General features: G+C 52.1%; 1 protein-coding gene, 1 long non-coding RNA gene and 1 other non-coding gene across 4 annotated transcripts in view; 2 read left to right on the forward strand and 1 right to left on the reverse strand.

Moving 5' to 3' along the window:
• Rab11fip4 (RAB11 family interacting protein 4) overlaps positions 1-20,105 on the reverse strand; it is a 109,390-nt gene that overhangs the window by 56,920 nt on the left and 32,365 nt on the right. The gene's annotated exons all lie outside the window — the stretch shown is intronic.
• Positions 1,409-13,858, forward strand: LOC132655200 (uncharacterized). Its single transcript, XR_009592899.1, has 3 exons — positions 1,409-1,606; positions 2,119-2,227; positions 11,175-13,858. It is a non-coding gene; the product is annotated as an uncharacterized LOC132655200 (long non-coding RNA).
• Positions 11,012-11,118, forward strand: LOC132655526 (U6 spliceosomal RNA). The gene has a single exon (XR_009593326.1). It is a non-coding gene; the product is annotated as a U6 spliceosomal RNA (small nuclear RNA).

A 20,105-nucleotide genomic window follows, 5' to 3' on the forward strand; every position in this document is an offset into this window, starting at 1 on the left:
TCACCACAACTGGAGAGGTGAGAGTGGTGACAGAGCATCCCAGAGGCCTACTCTGCAGGGGCTAGGAGGAAATTGTGGTCAGTCAGCCTGCTCCGCCCCTCTTGGCCCCCCAGGCAGGGTGCAGCTAGCTACGTTTGCAGTGCAAGTTTCCCAAGCCTCTGCTCCTAGACCTTTCCAGTGTGTGAGAGGGGCCCTGCCAGTGTGTTCACCTGCAATACTAAGATGAGCTGCCGTGCCTTGCCCTCAAAGAGCTTCAGGCCCCACCCAGTCTGGATGCACCCAAGTCTATACCGTTCTTCCCATTTCACAGATGAGAAAGGTGAGACGCAGAAAGACTTGCCCACCAGAGGATACGGAGGGCCAGCATGCCGGCCTGCCCGTCTCCCAAGTCCTTTCCACTCGGCACTGCTCTTCCAAATCCAGCAGAAAGAAGCCTGGATAGGGTCAGCATGTGGTTGCCCAAGGGGCAGCTTTGCAGCTGTGCGGGCTTCTGTGAAGAGGGAGGGAGAAAGAGCCTCTGATCAGAAGGCTCTCAAGTCCTGATCCTCCTAGGTCTGAACCCTGACTCCCACCCTGTGCGTACTGTTTACCCTTCCAGTTTCTGAAGGCACCGTGCCATCAAAGGCACCAGCTCACCCTAAATAAACCTGCTTTCTGTTGCCTTCCCCTTCCTGGGCCCCTCCTTTGGGGCCCCATGGCCTAGTCTGTGTCTAAGAATAACAGGCTGGGGCAAACAAGAGCTGGCAAGCTTGCCTTGAGGACAGGCTCTCCTTTGGCCATTCTGCAAAGGGCCAGTTTTGGCGGCCCAGGCATTCAGTTTCCTTCATTAGAATGGGCCCCGAGCTGGCTACCACTGACCTCTGGACCCATTCCATCACAGCAGGGGTGAAAGCGGAAAGGAAGGTCGGAAGGAGCTGCCCCTCCCCGGCAGCTGGGACGGAGATCAGAGTGGAAAGTGGGCGCAGCGCAAGACACTCCACAGCTCACCTGAAGAGGCAGGACCCTTTCTGAGGGCATCAGGGACAGGCTCACAAAGGTGGCCCTCATGAGAGCCAGTCGGAGGAGAGAGTGAAGGCAGGGAAGGAGTGAGACCCTAGTAGCAGCAGCTTTTCTGGAACACTTGGGAGGGGAGGCAAAGACAAGGACAGGGTCCTGGTGGCATCCACCCAGCACGAGAGTGTGGGGTGAGATTCACAGGCTGCCTAGACCAAAGGCAAAGATTCCAAGTGTGAATTCTTCCAGAAACTGGGGAGGTTTTGTGTGTCGATGCACATTAGCATAACAAATGCCCAGCATTCTAGACTGGCTGTGGCAGCTTCCCCGGGGGCCTGTGTCCCTGAGGGACATTCAGACCCTTGGGAAGCTGAGCGTTGCAGCTCTGTAGGGCCACCTGTTTTCTCCTGCCTGGCTAATGGGTTGGGAATTTGTCAGAAACTACAGTGTGTGTGGCCAGAGAGGAGCAGCTGGGAAGTGTGGGGGGTCTCTCAAAGCCAAGCTGTGTGTAACCCACCAGCTGAGCTGGCCAGCACGATCGCGGTGGCAGACGCCCACACAGAGGCTGCGTGTCAAAAGGCTGACCAACCTCACCACTCAACTCAGCGGCTGGGTAACCTTGGGAAAATCTTTTCGCCTCTCTCGGCATCACTTTCCAATGTCGACAATGGGCTCAACAGGCAGATGTAATCCTAGCAACTCAGGGTGCTGAGGCAGTTCAAGGCTAGCCTGGGTTACAGATAGAGAACCTGCCTCAAAACACCAAAATAAATAAATAAATGATATCTATAGCTATATATCTATTTTTTTTAATTTATCATTTTAGGGTTTGGGAGAGATGACTCAGCAGATTAAGAGCACCTGTTCTTGCAAGAGGCCCTGCGTTTGGTTCCCAGAACCCACATGGTAGCTCACTAAAGGCTTTAACGCAGTTCCGGGGGAACCTGATGCCCTCCTCTGGTCTCTAACCGGGCACACACGTGGTGCACATTCACACACATGCAGGCCAAACACCCCTACATATAAAATAAGAATAATTTTTTAATTAAAATTTTAAAGTTGGAATCTAATGTAGCTCAGGTTAGCCTTGGCCTTCTTACCCTCCTGCTTCCTCTCCCTCTCTAGTGCTGAGGCTGCACCAGGCCCCGTCTATGTCATGCTGGGGGGCCCAGCTCGGAGATTCACAGATGCTGAGGAAGATTTCCACTGACTGAGCCACGTCCCAGCTGCTAAGGTTTGTCTTGACAAAGCTAATGCTCGCAACAATGCTTTCTGTGTGCAGTACCAGCATGAGCTCTGTCCTAACAGCACGGGGGGGGGGGGGGGGGGGGGAGGCGTTCTCACCCTCATCCCGCAGGCGAGAAGTCACAGAACTAGAGGCAGCAGACAGAGCTGTGAACTGTGAACCAGGTGTCTAACTGTGATGTGGGACCTTTTTGGTGCTCTCCTCCCCCGGGGGCTGTCAGGTGTGCTGGTGAGTGCCTTTGAGGGTGGAAACACACTGGCCAGGGCTGGGAGGCTTGAGAGGCAAAGTCACTGCAGGATTGGAGAAATGGGACCTGGGGCTGGGGCTGGGACAGTGTCCACAGCAGTGATTCTGGACTGGTGGTTGGTCAGGGGAGCTTTTGGGATTCTGATTCTCAGGTCTCCCCAGGATTGGGGGCCAGTGAATGTGGCCTGCGATCTGCACTCAGTCAAGGTGTAAGGTCAGTGGGCGCTGATCTTGAGGTTGTCTTAACTACAGCTGTTGAGCAGAGTACAAGGGACCAACCTTGCAAGCATCATGGGTCCTCTACAACCTCAGTTTCCCCATCTAGGACATGAAAGTGTTAGCCAACCACTGACTTCCTTCCAGGGCCTGCCTCCCTGTAGCAAGCTGCAGTGTGGACACTGCCCTTTGATTACAAGCTTCCAGAGGGAGGAATAAAGGGAAAATAGCCCCGAAGGCAGCAGTGCCCTATCAGGAGTGGGCCCACCCCGTGGACAGGCTGCCGCCAGCTGTGGCTGGCAAGGTTAGCTGGTCCACTGTACTGGCACCTCAGGACACAGGGCTCCTCCTACCCACATTTGCATATATGAGGCCACAGGGATGGCCGTCAGGCTGAGGACCTGGCAGGGAGAAACAAGTGAACTAGCAGAGGGTGAGTGCAGGCAGCTCTGCCACACAGGGCGTCAGGGACTGTTGAGCTCCAGCCAGCTGAGAACCTCTTTGGGGTCTCCTGCCCCCCAACAACTCCAGCCAAGTGACCAGCACGTGCTGGGAGGTCACCTCCTTTATTTCTCTGCAAACAGCGTGGACCACTGTACCCAGTACGTAAGCAGGTTTACTGAGGCTGGGGGGTTCGGGGGCAAGATAAGGCAGCAGAACTGACAAGGGGCAGGGCTAAGGCTCTAGGCTCCCTGCCTAGAACTCTGGGGTCTTGCTCTATAACAGGACCAAGCCCTGATGGCTTGCCCTCCTTGACGGCTTGAGCTTTACAGTTCTGGGAAGGGTTTATTGGAATCCTGAGCTAGCAGTGGGCAAAGAGCAGAGCTGGTTTGGTGATCAGGCTCAACCAAGGCTTTTGTTTGCGGTCCAAAGCTAAGGCTGAGGGGCCAACAAGATGGCTCAGGAGGAGGAGGTGTTTGCACTGTAAACCTGGAGACCTGGGTTTGATCTCTGTACCCATACTTGACATATACACGGTGGCACACGTGACCCACCTCCCACATGATGCCCACACAAGCTGAAGCTCTGGGAAAAGAACTTTTCAGGCCATGGTGTGGGGCGAGTTATGACCCCAGCTAGAACTGGAGTAGCATTTGCCTGGCTTGGGCCTTGCAACCAGCCAGTGCTGGGGCCCTGTTTTCCTCTGGCCTTACTGGGCCTGTTCCAAGATTTCAAATTCAAATGGGTCCTCCTGACCCTGACTGGTGTGCACCCATCCATATAGCTGGCTGCACCTTAAAACCACCTGGGCAGCTTGGCAAATTCCCAATGTCTGGTGAAACTGCAGACCAATTAAATCTGGAGGTTTTAAGGCTCCCCAGGTGAACCCAGTGTGTGACCGTGTGACCTACTGGAGTGGCCAGCAGACTGGGCATATGGATAAATTGCCTGGAAGTCAGAATGTATGAATTTGTACACACCCAGACTGGGTGGTCTAATTAACTACCAGGACGCATACATAGATGCAAGCCACAGGAGGGGTGGCAAGGCCTATGAATGTCTCAAATGTCCCATGGAACCCCATGGGAGAAGAATGGCCTCCCTGGTCAAGTCTGAGTGCAAACATTGTATGTTCTCCCTGTTCCTTTTGACAACCCACACAGGCTTGGTTGGTCAAGTTCAGAGGGCTGCTGTCCTGAGGAAACCAGTCTATCGCCTTGAGGGGTCCCAGAGTACCCAGTGCAGCCAAGTGCCCGGAAGTAGCCTGCTTCGCCTGGTGCTTTTCAGCTGTGGGCTTTAGGGACTTCCTGAAGGGTCCATGGGGTGCTGGAGGTATAGACGGTGGATGGTGTCTGGGTCAGAGACCATGCCAGGCTGGGGAGGGGTTTTACTGCCTCCCTTGTACCTCTGGGGTACGGCTGTGGGGAGTGAGGACCAAGAAGTTGGTGGGGAGGCTGTTAAAGCCAGGGGTGGGGAGGGAGCTTGCGGGCTCAGCAGCTGGGAGCTGCAACACAGTGCCGTTTGCCAAAGCCCCACTGGCTAATTCCTGTCATAATAAAACACACACACACACACACACACACACACACACATACGCATGCACACACGCATGCATGCACAGTCCTAGGGAAAAAGCCACTGCCTGTAGCTAGTCACAGGAGAAAGGGGAGATGGACAACAGGAAATAGAACTAAAGTATGAATGCTTACAGCCACTCCCTAGCTAACACTGAAAGGCTCTACCTGTACCTCCTAGAACCATTCCAGCAGGCCCAGGGGTACAGCAAGATGGCACCCATTTCACAGAGACAAGCTGAGGCCAGGAGGGATGTTGCCTGGCTCCCTCAAGATCTTCCTTATTGGGAAGGGCAGGCTGGTAGGGAAACCTGCCCTTCCCCCAGGACTGATGGAGAGACATGGTTGGTTGCTCTCTACAGCCCGTCCTAAGAAATTGAAATGTTATGTTTCACAAGCTGGGGTGTCACCCATGGGCCTTCAGTGCTCCTTCTCCATCTGGCCCAAAGAATGACTGTTATTTTCAGGAAGGCATGGCAAAGGTCCAAGTGTCCCTGCTGTTGCTTTGAGATAAGTTCCTGCTTCCTAACCTGGGCTGGCTTAGAACACTCGCCTCCTGCCTCAGTGCTGGGATTACCTGTACTACCACACCCAGCCCAGATGTTTGTTTGTTTTTCCAATGGGTACCTTACCCATGAACTTGAAGTGTCCTCCCCCAGCCCCAGTCAGGCTCTAGCTACTGGGCAGGGTCTGAGGAGTCAGCAGCTGCTCATCCTGTCCAGGTGGGCACTGGGGCACCTGCCTTTTCTTCCTTTGGGAAGGTGTACCTTGAAGGTGAGAGTGGCCAGAAAGCAGGAGTCACTGACTTGAATGCATCTGCCCCTCTGCGCCCAGCTCTAGGGATTACAGAAAGGCATGGCAAAGGCCCAAGTATCCCTGCGGCACATTTAAGGCACAGAGGATGGCCTAAGGCCCAGCCCATCATATGAAACAGGGCTATCCTGATGCAGGGGAGGGCTGCTTCTGGTTAGGTCAGAGGGCTAGTAAAGCCTGCTGGGGCAGAGGCTGCCCCCAGCGAATCCAGCAGAGGCAGAAGGAGGGCCTCCTCTGCAGGTAGGAGGACCTTGTTGCCAGGGACACAAAGCAGCAGGCAGGAGGTAGGGACAGAGATGAACTGGAGATAGCCCTGACCTCCTGAAGCTCAGAATCCAGCGATGAATAGCAACAAAAACAACTCTAATCTGATGGGCATTTTATCACTATTTTTTTTTTTTTCAAATAAGGATACTGGCTTCAGCGACGCTACTCGGGTTGCCCAGCACCACACAGCCCACCCATGTCATGGGCAGGATTCTCCTCTCAGGGTCCCTGTGTTTGCAGAGGATATTCATAGTGAGCTGAGGGAGGAGGACTTGATGGGAAGGACTGGGGCCCTGACACACAGAAGGCGTTAGGCCAGATTAGAGGGGGCAGATTAGAGACAGAAGGTCACAACAGCCAGACAAAAGACCACAGAAGAAAGCTGGGCCTGGGGCTGCCATGCCCAGCTGCATGGGCTGTACCCTGCGTTAAGTCCTGGGGTGGCATTCCCACAGTCTGCAGGAAGACTAGTTCTTCCTTGCAGTTGTGTAGCCCAGGGGCTCTAGGGAAGGGATAAATGGAGGGAATAGACACACGTGACTGATGGGGAGTGTGGGAACTAGCCTTTCCCTCTCTGAGGAACAGCTGTCATCCAAACCCACACTGTTATCACAAGTTTTGTTTCCTCCAGGGGAGGAAGTGGCAGCTAAGCCCCAAATGCATTGCACAGCACACCCTGAGCCAGTTGGCTCTGCATTTCTATAGCAAAGATCTTGGGCCTGAAAGTGGTCCCAGAAGCCAGTGAGATGGCTGGGGTCATTCAAAGTCCAGAGGCACAATGGCTCAGCAGATTAGAGTTGGCACCAAGACCTGATCCCAGGACCCACACGGTGGGAGGAGGAAACTCCCACAGCTTGTCTTCCGACCTCCATATGCATACACACACACACACACACACACACACACACACACACACAGGCATAATGAAGTTCCGAGAGCAAGAAGCACAGGTCATCTCCAGGCCCCCTATGGAGGAGGCCCTTTCTGGGGTGTTTCTCATTTACATTCTCTTCGAAATTCCCTGCTCCACAGCCAGACAAAGGTCCTCAGGTCAGGACCTCTGTGTCCAGGTGGGGCCAGTAAAGCAGGCTTGGGAGAGCACTCTTCTCCCTTGTTGCTCACCCTGGGGGCTCCTGTGATGCTCCGGTTGTCTCCTAGTAACAACATACTCCTGATGAGGAGCCAGGACAAGCTCTGCAAGTCCTTCATAGCCAAGCTGGACCTTCCTCCCAGGCTGGATGCGGAGAAGCCGCAGGACGAGTGGAAAGGTGCTGGTTAGCTGGAGTCCAGGGTTCAGGCAGGTGTGAGAGGCAACCCAGGCTCTGCACACTAAATCTCAGCCCTTCCTTCAGTGCCTTAATTGTTGTCCACAGTGCAGTGGGTACAACTGGCTATCGTCTAAGCAGAAAGGACGGTGGCAGTCAGAGGCCAGCCATGGGAAGTGTGGGCACCTGGCCTGCACTGCAAACACTCCAGCAGCCTGCCCAGCCCAGTGCCTGCCTCTTGTGGAGACCTGGCTTCAAAGGGAAGGTGCCCTGTGCTGAGATGGAAACCGCAGAAAGACAGGATGGAGAGGGACGGGAGACTGGGCGAGGAGGGAGGAGAGAGCAACAGCGCAGAACGTGTAGTTACCTAGTGAGCCCGGGCCAGCAAATGGACATTTGGCCCCTGGCTGGCTTCTTCTAGGGGTACAGCCTGAACAATCCATCTGGGACTCCTGGGAGGGGACAGGCTATGGGGTAACCGCTGTCAACTTTCCACAGGGGAAATGGGAGGCAGTGATCAAGGGAGAGGACCCACAGAGATGATTGCAAGAAGCCAGGCCATGGCAACTGGGGAGGATGCAGGGTGAGGCCCTATGAGAGGATAGGGACTCTCCTGGTCCTGGGGTTTAGGGATAAGCCAGCCCCATCCTCTAGCAATACTCTCCTTTCAGTCCACAAACATGGAGTAGCTGCATTATTATAAGATCTCACCCCATGAGGAAAGAGCTGGTACAAAATCCAGAAAAGAATGCTCTGAGCAAAGAGTACAGACTGTAAACGGGCTCTCGCCGCAGTTCTCAGGGGCTCAGCAAGGCTCCCTACTCACATACCTGTACTGGGTGTTTCATGGAGAGTGACGAGAATGGGACACGGAGCAGACACAACCAAGCTTGGAGCAGGATGTCAGGATAGAGAGGAAAACTCTAAAGGAAGAGGCTCTATCTTGTCCCATGTCTCCTGGAGCTGAGCTCCAGCCCATAGTCAGGACAGGGGCCATGCAGGTGGGGGAGGGCAGCACCAGCCCATCCCTGGCAACATGGCCCCAACCTACCACCCATCTCAGAGTACTTCAGCTTAGATTAAAAACTTCCTTCTGAGCTAGGCGTGATCTCAACACTCAGGGAAGCAGAGGCAGGCAGATCTCTGAGTTCAAGGCCAGCCTGGTCTACAAAAGTGAATTCAGGACAGCCAAGGCTACACAGAGAAACCCTGTCTTGAAACCCCCACTCCCCCCGCAAAAAAAAGAAAGAAAAAGAAAAGCTGGGGTGGTGGTGCATGACTTTAATCCCAACATTTGGGAGGCAGAGGCAGGTGGTACACAGCCAGGGTACACAGAGAAGCCCTGTCTCAAAAAACAAAAACAAAACAAAAAGAACCTTTCTTCTTCTGGGAGCTGGCTCTGCAGCTAAGAGCATTTGTTGCTCGTGTAGGGACCAGGGTTCAGTTCCCAGCACCCACCGACATGGTGCGTCACAGCCATTCCTAACTTTAGTTCCAGGGGAGCTGATGCCCTCTCCTGTCCTCCTCAGACACTGCACACACAAGGCACAGTGACATAGATGCAAATGAAAAGCCCACACACATAAAATCAGAATAAGTAACCCTAAACAAAACAAGGCAAAACAAGAAAACCCACAACAACAACAACAATCCCCCAACCAAGTAAACCTAAACCCAACAACTCCTCCAGGAAGAGTGCTCCAGGAGGAAGCCTGCTACTATAGAGACAGGACTGGGCTGGGCTAGCAAGGCAGCAGCTGTGGTGCCTCAGAGCAGGGCAGACTCAGCTTCCCTTCCTGCAGCATCAAGAGACCTAGATCAGGTAGACATGAAGGTGTCTGCGTGCATGAAGGTGCTGAGAGAGACTTAGGCAGGGACTGAAAGGATCAAAACACACCCCCAAATATGCTACATTCACATAGGATCTTTATCTTTATTCTGTTTTGTTTTGTTGTTTTGAGACAGAGCATCCCTATGTAGCTCTGGCTGTCCTGGAACTCTCTCTGTAGAGAAAGGCTGGCCTAGAACTCAGAGATCCACCTGCCTCTGCTTTTTGAGTGCTGGGATCAAAGGTGTGCACCACCAAGCCCGGCTGACATGAGTTAAAGGCAACAGAGAAACAGCAGACACCAGGAACAACTCCCTGCTGTCCCATGTCGGGGGAAAGCAGGTCAGACATCTCGGTCCATAAAGCAGCCTTGAGCCAGGCCCTGCAGCTCAGGCCTGTGATCCCAGCCTTAGGAGGCTGAGGTAGGAGGACTGCTATGAGCTCAAGCCTCGCTTATGCTGCAGTGAGACTTCATCTCAAAAAAAGAAGGGAGAAAAATAAAAAGTAAAAAATAAATCAGAAAAAGAGGAGGAGGATGGAGGGGAGTGACAACATGAATTTGTAAATTTGTGCCAGGAAGAGACTAGCAAGGATGTGGCTCTTCAGTCTCCACTACAGAGCAAGTTCCAGGATGAGGGCTTATACTGTGTGTGTGTGTGTGCGTGTGTGTGTGTGTGTGTGTGTGTGTGTGTCAGGGTGGGGAGGGGTGTCAGGGCAGAAACTGAGGCAGACACACAGATCAGAGGGAGGGAGGAAAGGAGAGAGAGAAAGAAGAGGAAAGAGGGAGGGGAGGGCAGGAGAAGGGACAGTAGGGAAAAGGGAAGGAGAGAGGTATTTTGATATTTTGAGAGAGGGGCTAAGTATTGAGATTTCTTTATTTGTGGGCTCTGGATAGAGAGCCTGGGAGAGAAGAGATAACATTCTTTCTCCTCTACAGAGACCAGTCCTCCCCCTGCCACTTGTAAGGGGCCAGCCTGGTGCCACATCAGTGGTCCTGAGTTCAGTCCCTACCATGCTCCCCACAGAAAGGTTATGCTGTAGTTCAGCATTTTCAGCCACTTGTTTCCCTGTTCAGGAAGAATGTGGTGGGAATCGGTGTGAGCTCAGCTCTTTACCTCCAAGAAGCCTTTCAAACATTTTCCCCAGGGACTAGGTGGTCCCCACCCTGCAGGAAGGCCTAGAGCTGAGTTTCCTGGGTCAGCAGGAGCAGCTGATGACAGAGGGGTGGGGATGGGGCTGAATGGGAGTCAGAGATATCAGCTTCGCCACCAGGGAAGGTCAGCGCCCCTGGGCGAAAGATATCAGTCAACCAAGACCTGTTTTACAATCCGAGATTCCAGCATCTTCTAGGCGCTGGGCTGGGTGCTTTACAGGCTTTCCTGGAGAAACATACCTCCCGGTCAGCAAGGGAGACAGTGATGGATGGAGGTTAGAAATTTGGCCCTGGGCCCAACTAGTGCTGAACAGGATCAAGAGGTAAACCCAGGACCCTAAAACCTTGCCCTCAAGTTTAATTTCACCATTTGGGGTAGGTGGGTGGAGAGGTGGCTGCTCTTCCAGAGGACCTGGGTTTGATTCCCAGCACCCACATGGTAGCTCACAATTATCTGAGGCTGCAGTTCCGAGGAATCAAATGCCCCTCTTTGGGCCTCCAGGGACACTGCACATATGTGGTGCACAAAACTGCAGAGAAAACACTCACATGCATTAAATAAATAAATAAACAAACAAACAAACAAACAAACAAACAAACTGGCTGGTATAATGGTGCATGTCTTTAATCCCAGCCTTGTCTACAGGCCAGTCATTAACCCCGTGTGAGTTCAAGGCCAGCCTGGTTTATATAGTGAGTTCCAGGGCAGCCACAGCTACGTAGTAGAGAGATCCTGTCTCAAGAACAAAACAAAACAAAAAATAAGTTAATCTTTCTTTAAAAAAAAATTATTAGAAAAAACAACACAATTTGAAACCCAGCATGGTGGCATGTATCTATAGTCTCAGCTACTTTGGAAGTTGAAGCAGGAGGATTGCTCAAAGAAGAAGTTTGAAGCCAGACTAGACAACAGGAAGACCTCCATCTCAAATCAAAAGGAAGACCTCCATCTCAAATCAACAAACATGAGCGATCGCTTCAGCAGCACATGTAGTAAAACTGGGAAAATACACGGAAGATTAGCAAGGGCCCTGCGCAAGAATAGCACAAAAATGCATGAAGGATTGTAAAACAAATAAACGTGAATTAACTCTGCCCCCAACACCACTTAAGTGGGCTTTTATCTCTCTAGGTCCGAAAACCAATGACTGTCAATTGCCTTCCAACCCCCACCCCCACCCCTGACAGTGACAGGGCCTGGCTTATGGCGGATGTGACATGCCCCAGCAAAGAGAAAGCCCATCAGACTCAGAGGCAAGAGGCTGAGCGAGAACCTGTCCTGTGATCACTGAGAGTGGCAGCCGGCCTGGAAATAGCACAGAAGAAGAGGAGCGGCAAGGAAGAACTGCCCCAGTGGCTCTGTGGCATTTAAGGCGAGGCCAGGGCGAGAACCTCCAAGTCAGGTGAGGTACAGGTGAGACTTGGTCAGCAAGGCAGCCAAGGCCATTAGAGAAACAAAAAAAGGCAGGGAATCCACGTGAAAGGATAAAAGCCTGGGAGCCTGGGTGTGGCTGGGAGGGGCTCTGGGCCTCCTGCTAGCAATTTTTAGGACTTCTTTCCCAAGCACCTGTACACGGTATGAATTTTGAGGCCTTGGGCTGTCTCCTCAGTGCTCCTGCGTTTCTAAGCTGGAACCAGTCCCTCCCCAGCACCACGTGACCTTCCTCCACCCAGTGTGTCCAGCAGCTTCTGGACACACAGGCAGGGTGCCGAGTGGTCTTCATCATGGCAATGGAAAGCAAACAGGACAGCAAGGAAGACAGAAAAGGGCAATACGGCTGGGACAGCGAAACCATGAGGCTGCAGGGACCAGGTCGGAAGTTCAGGCAGAGAAACCCGTAGGACATGGAGAAGTTAGGGGTGAGGACTTCATTCAGACAAGGCTGTGACAGGACTTGGAGGCTCTGTTGTCAGGGGCCAGATGGTGTTAACAGCGAGATAATATCTGCCCCTCTGCTTTTACCCTGTGTCAGCTTCCTTGGTCCTAAAACTGTGGGTCAGACCCCTGCTCATCTCCGTCAGCATGTTATTCACTCGGAGTGTCCGTCTAAACACTAGTGACACAAGGATGAGTCGCCCCGTAGTTACCTAGATAAGAATAACAGGAGGTTTTGCTATCCCGGCATCCTCCTCCAGACCCCCGAAGTAGCGCCTAGGAGTCTCCAGTCACTGCCCTAAATCTGGATTCCAGAAAATCCCAGCAGACTGATCATCCACGATGAGACTGGCCTACCCTCCAAGCAGCAGCACTATCCCCCGGCAGGAACAGAAGCAGCTCTACCCTGCTAAGCAGAGCAGCCATCTCCTGGGAGCCCAGCTGATCCTTGGAGCAACCACCAGGGTGATCTCTGAAGCCCCTCTCAGAGCAAGAGCTGGGAGGGTGATCAGCGGGGCCTGTCTGCCCAGGAGTATCACACCTCTTCCTCTGGCCCACTTCTTCCTCTATGTAAGCCTGCATCTCAGGGCGGCATCCTGCAGGGGGGCTGAGATGCTTGCTCTGCTGTGTCCTGTACGGCTGCATTCAGCGTGTCCAGCGTGACTTTCCCATTTGCTTTCCCAGGCAGGTGGAAGGGTCCTTGTTTGTGGGGAGTCTGGCCTAGGACTCTGGTAAGAAGACTTAGCACGGGAGGTCTCAAACAAGAGAGTTCTGAAGCACGATGGAAAGACAAGGAAAATTCTGGGGACATGGCAAAGGGAAGGAGGAGCCCCTTGCTCTGGAGACTGGCTAGGGCCTCTCCATCCTAGAGGCAAGAATTCCAACCCAATTAGCTTGCTGCAGAGTTTCTGGCAGCGTCACTCCCCCTTTCACACGTGGACCTTTGATGTTAACAGCGATGACTCGGCCTAAGGCCTTGATGCGTATAATCCCGGGCAGGGCCTCTCTCAAGGCTGTTGGCCCTGCTTACAGAGAAGACACCTTCTTATCGACCACAATCCCACCAGGCTCCCCTCAGGGGCCATACAATGATCTCATCCGGGTTTCTAAGCAACCGTTTGAACATAATAGTCTCAAGTCTCACAAAGTCCTACCTGTGACTATATAAAGGCTGCGAAGGAAGAGTCTCGCTCAGAGAACCCCACAGCTGTGCTCTACGGTGTCTGTCTTTATTTCTAAGCATCCCCCCCCCCCAACCATCACGGTTACAATCTATATTTAAAACGCGTTACAATAAAAAAGATCAACTCGGCTTCATCCGGCTTACCCTGAAACTCGTTTCTATGTCAAACCCGCAAATTCCAGTTTGGCCCAAGCAGAGGCCCTTAAAAGATTAGGGGAGCTCCTGGGGCTGCTGCGGGCACAGAGGAGCTGAGCCACCTGCTTCTGTGCCCTTGACAAGTTACAGCTCCTGACTTAAGGGCCTAGAAGAAAATTCTGTCCGTTGTATAGAATGTTTGTGGGAAGGTGGCTTCAGTGGGGAAAAGCGCACAGATGGCTTAAGACACGTTCAAGAAGAAATCCACAGGCCTTTGCAGCTGCAGCGCTCCAGATGAGGAGCGGGGAAAGGGGGGATGGAGGAGGCCAGGATGGATTGATTGATGACCACTGGCCTTCTAGCTATCCGAACGGATGCCGAAGGGGTACATTCCTGAGGTGGAGGGGTGGAGCAGACAGAAGAGTATACAGGCTGGGACCTCTCTCAGGTACAAGTCTGCAAACACACCACCCACCATGTCCTGGGCACTTGCATCTTGCCCCATGGTACCTCAGCTAAGCCGCCAGACACTAAGCCCTGTCTTAAGTTTTCTATCTGCCACTCCGATGTTCTCAGCTCAGCTCAGAGAAGACCCGGCCTTGCTACGACATAATTCAGAACACCTGCCCAGAGGAGCGGGGGGTGGGGGTGGGGGTGGGAGGGGAAGGGACGACTCAGGAACCATTCTAGGCTGAAGGCTGCTAAAGAGACATGACAGTCAAAAATACCGTGCGGTTCTGGCTTAGGTCTGAGGTCTGAGGTCAGAACTAGAAGCTTGAGGTGTGGGAATATGAGAGCAGTTTATGTGAGATAATGTTTTGCATCCACCCTAATTTCCTGCAAGTGACAAGACTGCTGTGGTTAATGGGAGAAGGCGCTTGGGCTTAGGAACCACCAAGAATTTAAGAATCAAAGCCACTCAGGAGGAGGCAGGAGGATCATTATTGAAAGGTCACCCTCCTCTACATACTGAATTTGAGGCTATCCTGGGCTACATGAGACTCAGTTTCACATAAATAACAACTTTTTGAATCAAATGTTATGTTGGCAACTAACTTTTATGTGGCCCACCAAAACAGGCAAACAGGGCTGGAGAGATGGCTCAGAGGTTGAGAGCACTGGCTGTTTTTCCAAAGGTCCTGAGTTCAATTCCCAGCAACCACATGGTGGCTCACAACCATCTATAATGAGATCTGATGCCTTCTTATGGCATGCAGTGATACATGAAGGCAGAAAAATGTATACATAATAAACAAATAAATAATTAAAAAAAAAAAAAACAGGCTGAAATTTGCCCATCTATGTCTTTTTGTTTTCAATCAAGCCTTTAATCTTTCTTAGATGAGGGACAGAGGTCTAGTCTTCCTTTTTCTGTATGTGCTATCCAACTTTCTCAGCATCATAAACTAAAGTGACCATTCTCTTTCCCCCTTTGTCAAAAGCGAGATTAGCTGCCAATGTGTGGACTTATTTCTGGGCTCTCTGTTCTGTTCTATTGCTCTGTATGTCTGTTTTCAAGACAGCACCTTGTCAATTTGGTTACTGTAGCTTTGTATAGTATCTGGCTACTGTTGGGAGAGAGACTGAGGCACAAGTATGACTGTTACATTGCTTTCGTTAATTCTCAAAATAATTAAAATATGTGTGTCAACAATAAGGAGTGATAAGCAGTAACGAGTTGTCTTTTATGGTACTAGTGAGGGGAGGCTGCAGTGGCCTGGTGATACCAGGACTTGGTGACGGGGAGCAAACAGCACTTGTAAACTGTACAGTCTTTGGTATAACTGGTAAAATATAATTGGTGCAGTCTTCTTGGCTGCATTCATTAAAGACAAAAAAAATTACTAAACTATTAAAAATCTATTTTAAAAAAGATTTATTTTTCTTTCATTTGTTTTGTTTTGCCTGTAAGTATGCATGTGCACCATGAATGCGGTGGCCACAGAGGTCAGAAGAGGGCACTGGATTGCCTGGGACTGGAGTTACAGATAGTTGTGTGCTGTCATGTGGGCGCTGGGAAGGAAATCTGGGTCCTCTGGAACAAAAGCTCTAACCCTGGAGCTATCTCTCCAGCCCTAAACATCTGTTTTAATTTAAGCTGGATTGGTGGCTCATGTCTATTGGTGGGTTCCAGAATTGGGAGGTTGAGGCAGAAGAATGACTGTATTTCAAGGCCAGCCTGGGCTACATAGTGAATGCTAGGCCAGCCTGGGCTTCGTACTGAGTTTGAAAACAGCCAGAGTCACGGAGTGAGATCTTGTTTCAAAGCACCAACATCAACAAAAATTTGTGCCGAAAATAAAATCTGTGCTTTCTTTGCTATAATGACTCCATTTCTAGATAGCTAATCTTCTAGATGCTTAAGGAAACACTGAGGAAGCAGGTTCTGCCCTGCCGTGAAAGAGAGGAGCTCCATAGAGCCTGCTGCTCCAGCATCACTGGCACCCCACAATGGAACAATGGTACCACTTGGAGAGTAAGACTGAGGCAGGGACTGAGATGGGCCAGGACCCCAGGAGGCCCAACGCTGATCCTCCTCCAGGCTGGAGCAAAGGGCACCCCGAGAAAGAGATGCCCGAGGAAGTTTTAAGACACAGCACCAGGCAGCCTGTGACAGTCAGTGGGCAGAACAGAAGGCCCAGAGAGAGACAAACTTCACTGAGACCCAGAGTTGAGACGCAGCACAGCCTTCCCATATAGTAAGTAGATGGGGGCTGGAGAGATGGGTCGGTGGACAGGTGTGCTTGCTATTCAGCCATGACTTGGGGCTCAGCTCTCAGATCCCAGCACCCGTGTAACCAACTGGGCGGAATCCCAGCCAGTCCTGTAACCTGAACCCTGAGGAAACTTGAGCTTCCGGCTCAAGGAGGGACCCTGCCTCAAAGGAGTACAGAGTAGAGGTGGGCACAGTATGTCCTCTTTTGGCCTTCACAGTGCACACGCATGCTGACACAGTAAAGTTAAATGAAACAGGGGAGGTTTGGCATCACCAGCTTTGGGGTGTGAGAAACAGGTGGGACCTGAGGTCACACTTCATCCCTTGCTGTGGGCTGTGGTCAAGGTGGGCTCTGGAGAGAAACAGCAGGGAACTGGGTAGGCAGCAGCTGTGACAGAAGAGGGCTCTGGGGAGCAGAGCATGGGAGCCTCAGAGGATGAGAGCACCACGGGTGACTTTCTGGCCTGGGCTCAGGTGAACGGTAACACTAGATTCTGACACAGGCAGCCACGCCGGGGGAGCAGGTAACCTGACGCCCTTTTGGTGTGACGGGTTCCCTATTAATCCGCCCACACAGGCAGATGACCAAGCACCCAGAATCTCACCGTGCGTGGTTAGGTTTCGCTTCTCTGCCTGCCAAGGGGTGACCACAGGCCGGGCTAGCGTCCCCTTGTTTTGATGCCCGTGGGCCCATGTCTCCACAGCTCTCCTCATCGCATGGACTGGGGGTTACACAAAAGCAAACACCAGCAGCCAGCCCTTGGAGCAGGCTGGGCTCAGGAGGGGCTTGTTCTGGAGACACCAGCCCTGGACACCTTCTGGCATCCTCTCACCAGACCAACATTTCCTGAATCGAGGAACACGTTCAAGGTTTGGCATACTCAGTGCCGCTTTCCCTGACAGCTGTGACAGGCTCTGAGGATGAGAACACCCTGCAGAGTTGGAATCTAATGCTTAGAGAAACATCCGGAATGGACTTGCCCAGGCCAAAGACCCAGGGTTGTGCCCGGCATCAGGGGTTCCATGGGACCTGGAAGAGGAGCACATGGCAGAGGCCTACCCTGCAGCCAACAGGAAAGCATTTCACCGTGTCAAGGTGACTCCCACCAAGCCATGACGCTGGAAGTGGTGCCCACACCCCGAGGGGCTCATCTCCCTCCACTGAGGGTGTGTGCTGTGTCCTGACATTCAGCTGGTGCTACACTCCACCTTCCTTCCCCAGCCACTGCTCAGATCTGCATCCCCTGGGGACACGCTGGCAATGCACAGGAGCCAGGAGTTGGCTGGCTTCTTGGTCTTGGTCTCAGGCTGACCTCTAGGGGACAGACAGAGCACAGCATGGTGCTGGGAGCCTGGTCCCTAGAGTTAGGATCTGCCTCTAGCTGCCACCTCAGATCCTGCCTCTGATGAGCCATGGTTTTGCCCCCATCTGCTCCCGGAGCTGGAATTCCTGTGAATTCTGAGGATTCACTCTGCCTGGCTGGTTCAGTGACACTCAGGAGCCCACAGGAAGGAACTGACCCGGGTCCACCAACTCTGCTAAGCAGAACAATCCAGGTCACCTGCCACGTCTGCCTAGATACAGCCTCAGCTCAGTGGATGCTCTGGCCAGATAAGCCACTTGTTAGGGCCTGGGCTGTGTAGAGAATGGAAAGAGGTCTTCCCGGAAGAGGCTTAAAACCACAAACACATACATATTACACAATCCCACAGGAAAGAGGGAAGGAGCTGGAGGCTGCTGTGATCGCTGACTCCATCTTTCTGCCTCCCTGGAGCCTCTGGACTTCAGAGAAACAAAATAAAACAAAAACAACAACAATAAAACCATACTGCCTCACAAAGAATTCCTTTTGGGGGTCAGGTCCTCCAACATTATTTCTCTGCTTTGCTGAATGCACCATCTTTTTTGGCAGGGGGTGAGGCAGCATGGACATCACAAAAGCAGCTGGAGCCCACAGGAGCATGTCCCTGCTCCTGGGTACCCCTGCAAATAACCCTGACCTCAGTGTTTCTCTGTTCTCCAACTTCTTGGCACAGGCTCCATTTTGACATGCCTTTGAAACATTGGACCCCGAGGGTAAGAGGGATGAAGAGGTTTGGGGGACTGTGGGTCCCTGATTTGGCTTCTCGTTAAATCAGACCTTGACTTGTTGAGCAAGTCTTGCTTTATGGTCAAGGAAACTGAAGTTCTGAGATGTTGAGGAGAACTTGCTGAGGTTGCATGGCTGGCTGGTCAGTGGCCAAAGTGAGGTACAGACCCCATTTTAAATGATGCTACAGCCGACTCACTCTGCAAAGGCTGGACCCCAAAAGACTCTGGGGTCACTTAGTGTCTGCCCCATGCTGGGGGTTCTTTGTCTCAGATCTGGTTCCATGGGCCCCAAACACATCCACCCCCACCCATGTACTAGGCCAAGTAAGGCAGATCGGGAACCCTTGGCATTGGCCTTGCACACAGTTGGAGCCACAGTTATCCTGGCCCACCCCTGACGCTTCTCATGCTGGGCACAGCCTGGTCACCTGACTCCTACCCGGCCCCATACCTGCTGGGGCTTTAGTCTCTGCCACCTTCACACTGTTAGACAAAATTTACAAGTTCTCTTGGTCCGGCCCCGGCCTCCGCACTAAGCAGGCTGGACAGAAAGAGCTCGTTCTCAGGATGGTGTTTCATGCCACTAAGACAGGAACTAAGCTGCTCCATGCTTTACCAGAGATCAGGAGGGTTTTAGCTGAGACAGTAAGGAGGTCCTCTGCTGCCTTGACCCTTTGTCCAATTACTCAGTTTCCTTGTTCCTGTGATGGCTGGAGTTATGTTTTAAGTTTAAATTGCTGTGCTTACGAGATCTATAAAACAAATATGGCTCACTGGGTGGTGCTGGTGCATGCCTGTGATCCCAGCACTTGGGAGGCGGAGGCGGGTAGATCTCTGTGAGTTGGAGGCCAGCCTGGTCTACAGAGTGAGTCCAGGACAGCCAGGGCTTCACAGAGAATCCCTGTCTCAAAACAAAACAAAACAAAACAAAACAAAACAAAAGCCTCTAACCTGTAAATTCCACCTGCCCAAGGACAGGTAACTTCCTGGAATGCTGGGGGCTGTTGTCATGGAAGGTGACAAGCCACAAGTTTTCACGTCTGTAGACAAGCTTGGTTGCCCCAACTGCACAGGATGAGCTTGATCACAGGCAGGTGGAGGGACATGGGCTGGGTGTACTCTTGCCCCTCACTGGACGAAGGCAGAACAGATGAGGCCTCATGAGTTTTGCCTTTATAGGCCCCTGACTAATGTAATTATGAGTCACACTCTGAGCATGAGTTTTAGGTATGTACCTGGCCAGTGTCCATAGGCCTGGCCACTATTTAATAAAGCTTCTTATGTATTAAATTGTATTCATGGTCACTCTGGTGGATCTCTGAACAACCCCAGACCCACAACAGTTCCCACCTTACAAATCTCACTGCTCTGTTCCTGCCCTAGACTGATGTGTTAGACCTGTTGTTTCTGTGACAGAGGCCAAAAAAACAAGGAAGGAAGGAAGGAAGGAAGGAAGGAAGGAGGGAGGGAGGGAGGGAGGGAGGGAGGGAGGGAGGGAGGGAGGGAGGAAAAGAGGAAGGAAGGAAGGAAAAGAGGAAGGAAGGAAGGAAAAAAGGAAGGAAAAGAGGAAAGAAGGAAGGAAAAAAGGAAGGAAAAGAGGAAGGAAGGAAGGAAGGAAGGAAGGAAGGAAGGAAGGAAGGAAGGGTTTGCTTTGGTTCCACTGTTTGTAGCCTGAGGTAAGGCAGAGTAACATGACAGTAGCAATGTGTGGCAGAAGCTTCAGACCTCCTGGTAGGAAGGACAGCAGAAGGGCAGCGGGGCTTTTCCCTTTCTTGTCCTTTGATTCCAGCTGATGGCAGGGTGCTGCCCGTGTATTCAGGAAAGATCTCCTTCTGGTTAACCCTCTCTGGAAACACCCTCTCCCACACACCCTGAAGTGGCCCTTCCTAATTCTCTAGGTCAGTGGATCTCACCTGTGGGTCCCGACCCCTTTGGGAGTCTCACAATTCATAATCACAGTTATGAAGTAGCAGTGAATATAAGTTTATGGCTGGGGATCACCACAGCGTGAGGAACCACATTAAAGGGTCACAGCACTGGGAAGGTTGAGAGCCTCTGCTC

Source organism: Meriones unguiculatus, chromosome 7 (genome assembly GCF_030254825.1).
Source record: "Meriones unguiculatus strain TT.TT164.6M chromosome 7, Bangor_MerUng_6.1, whole genome shotgun sequence".
NCBI lineage: Eukaryota > Metazoa > Chordata > Mammalia > Rodentia > Muridae > Meriones > Meriones unguiculatus.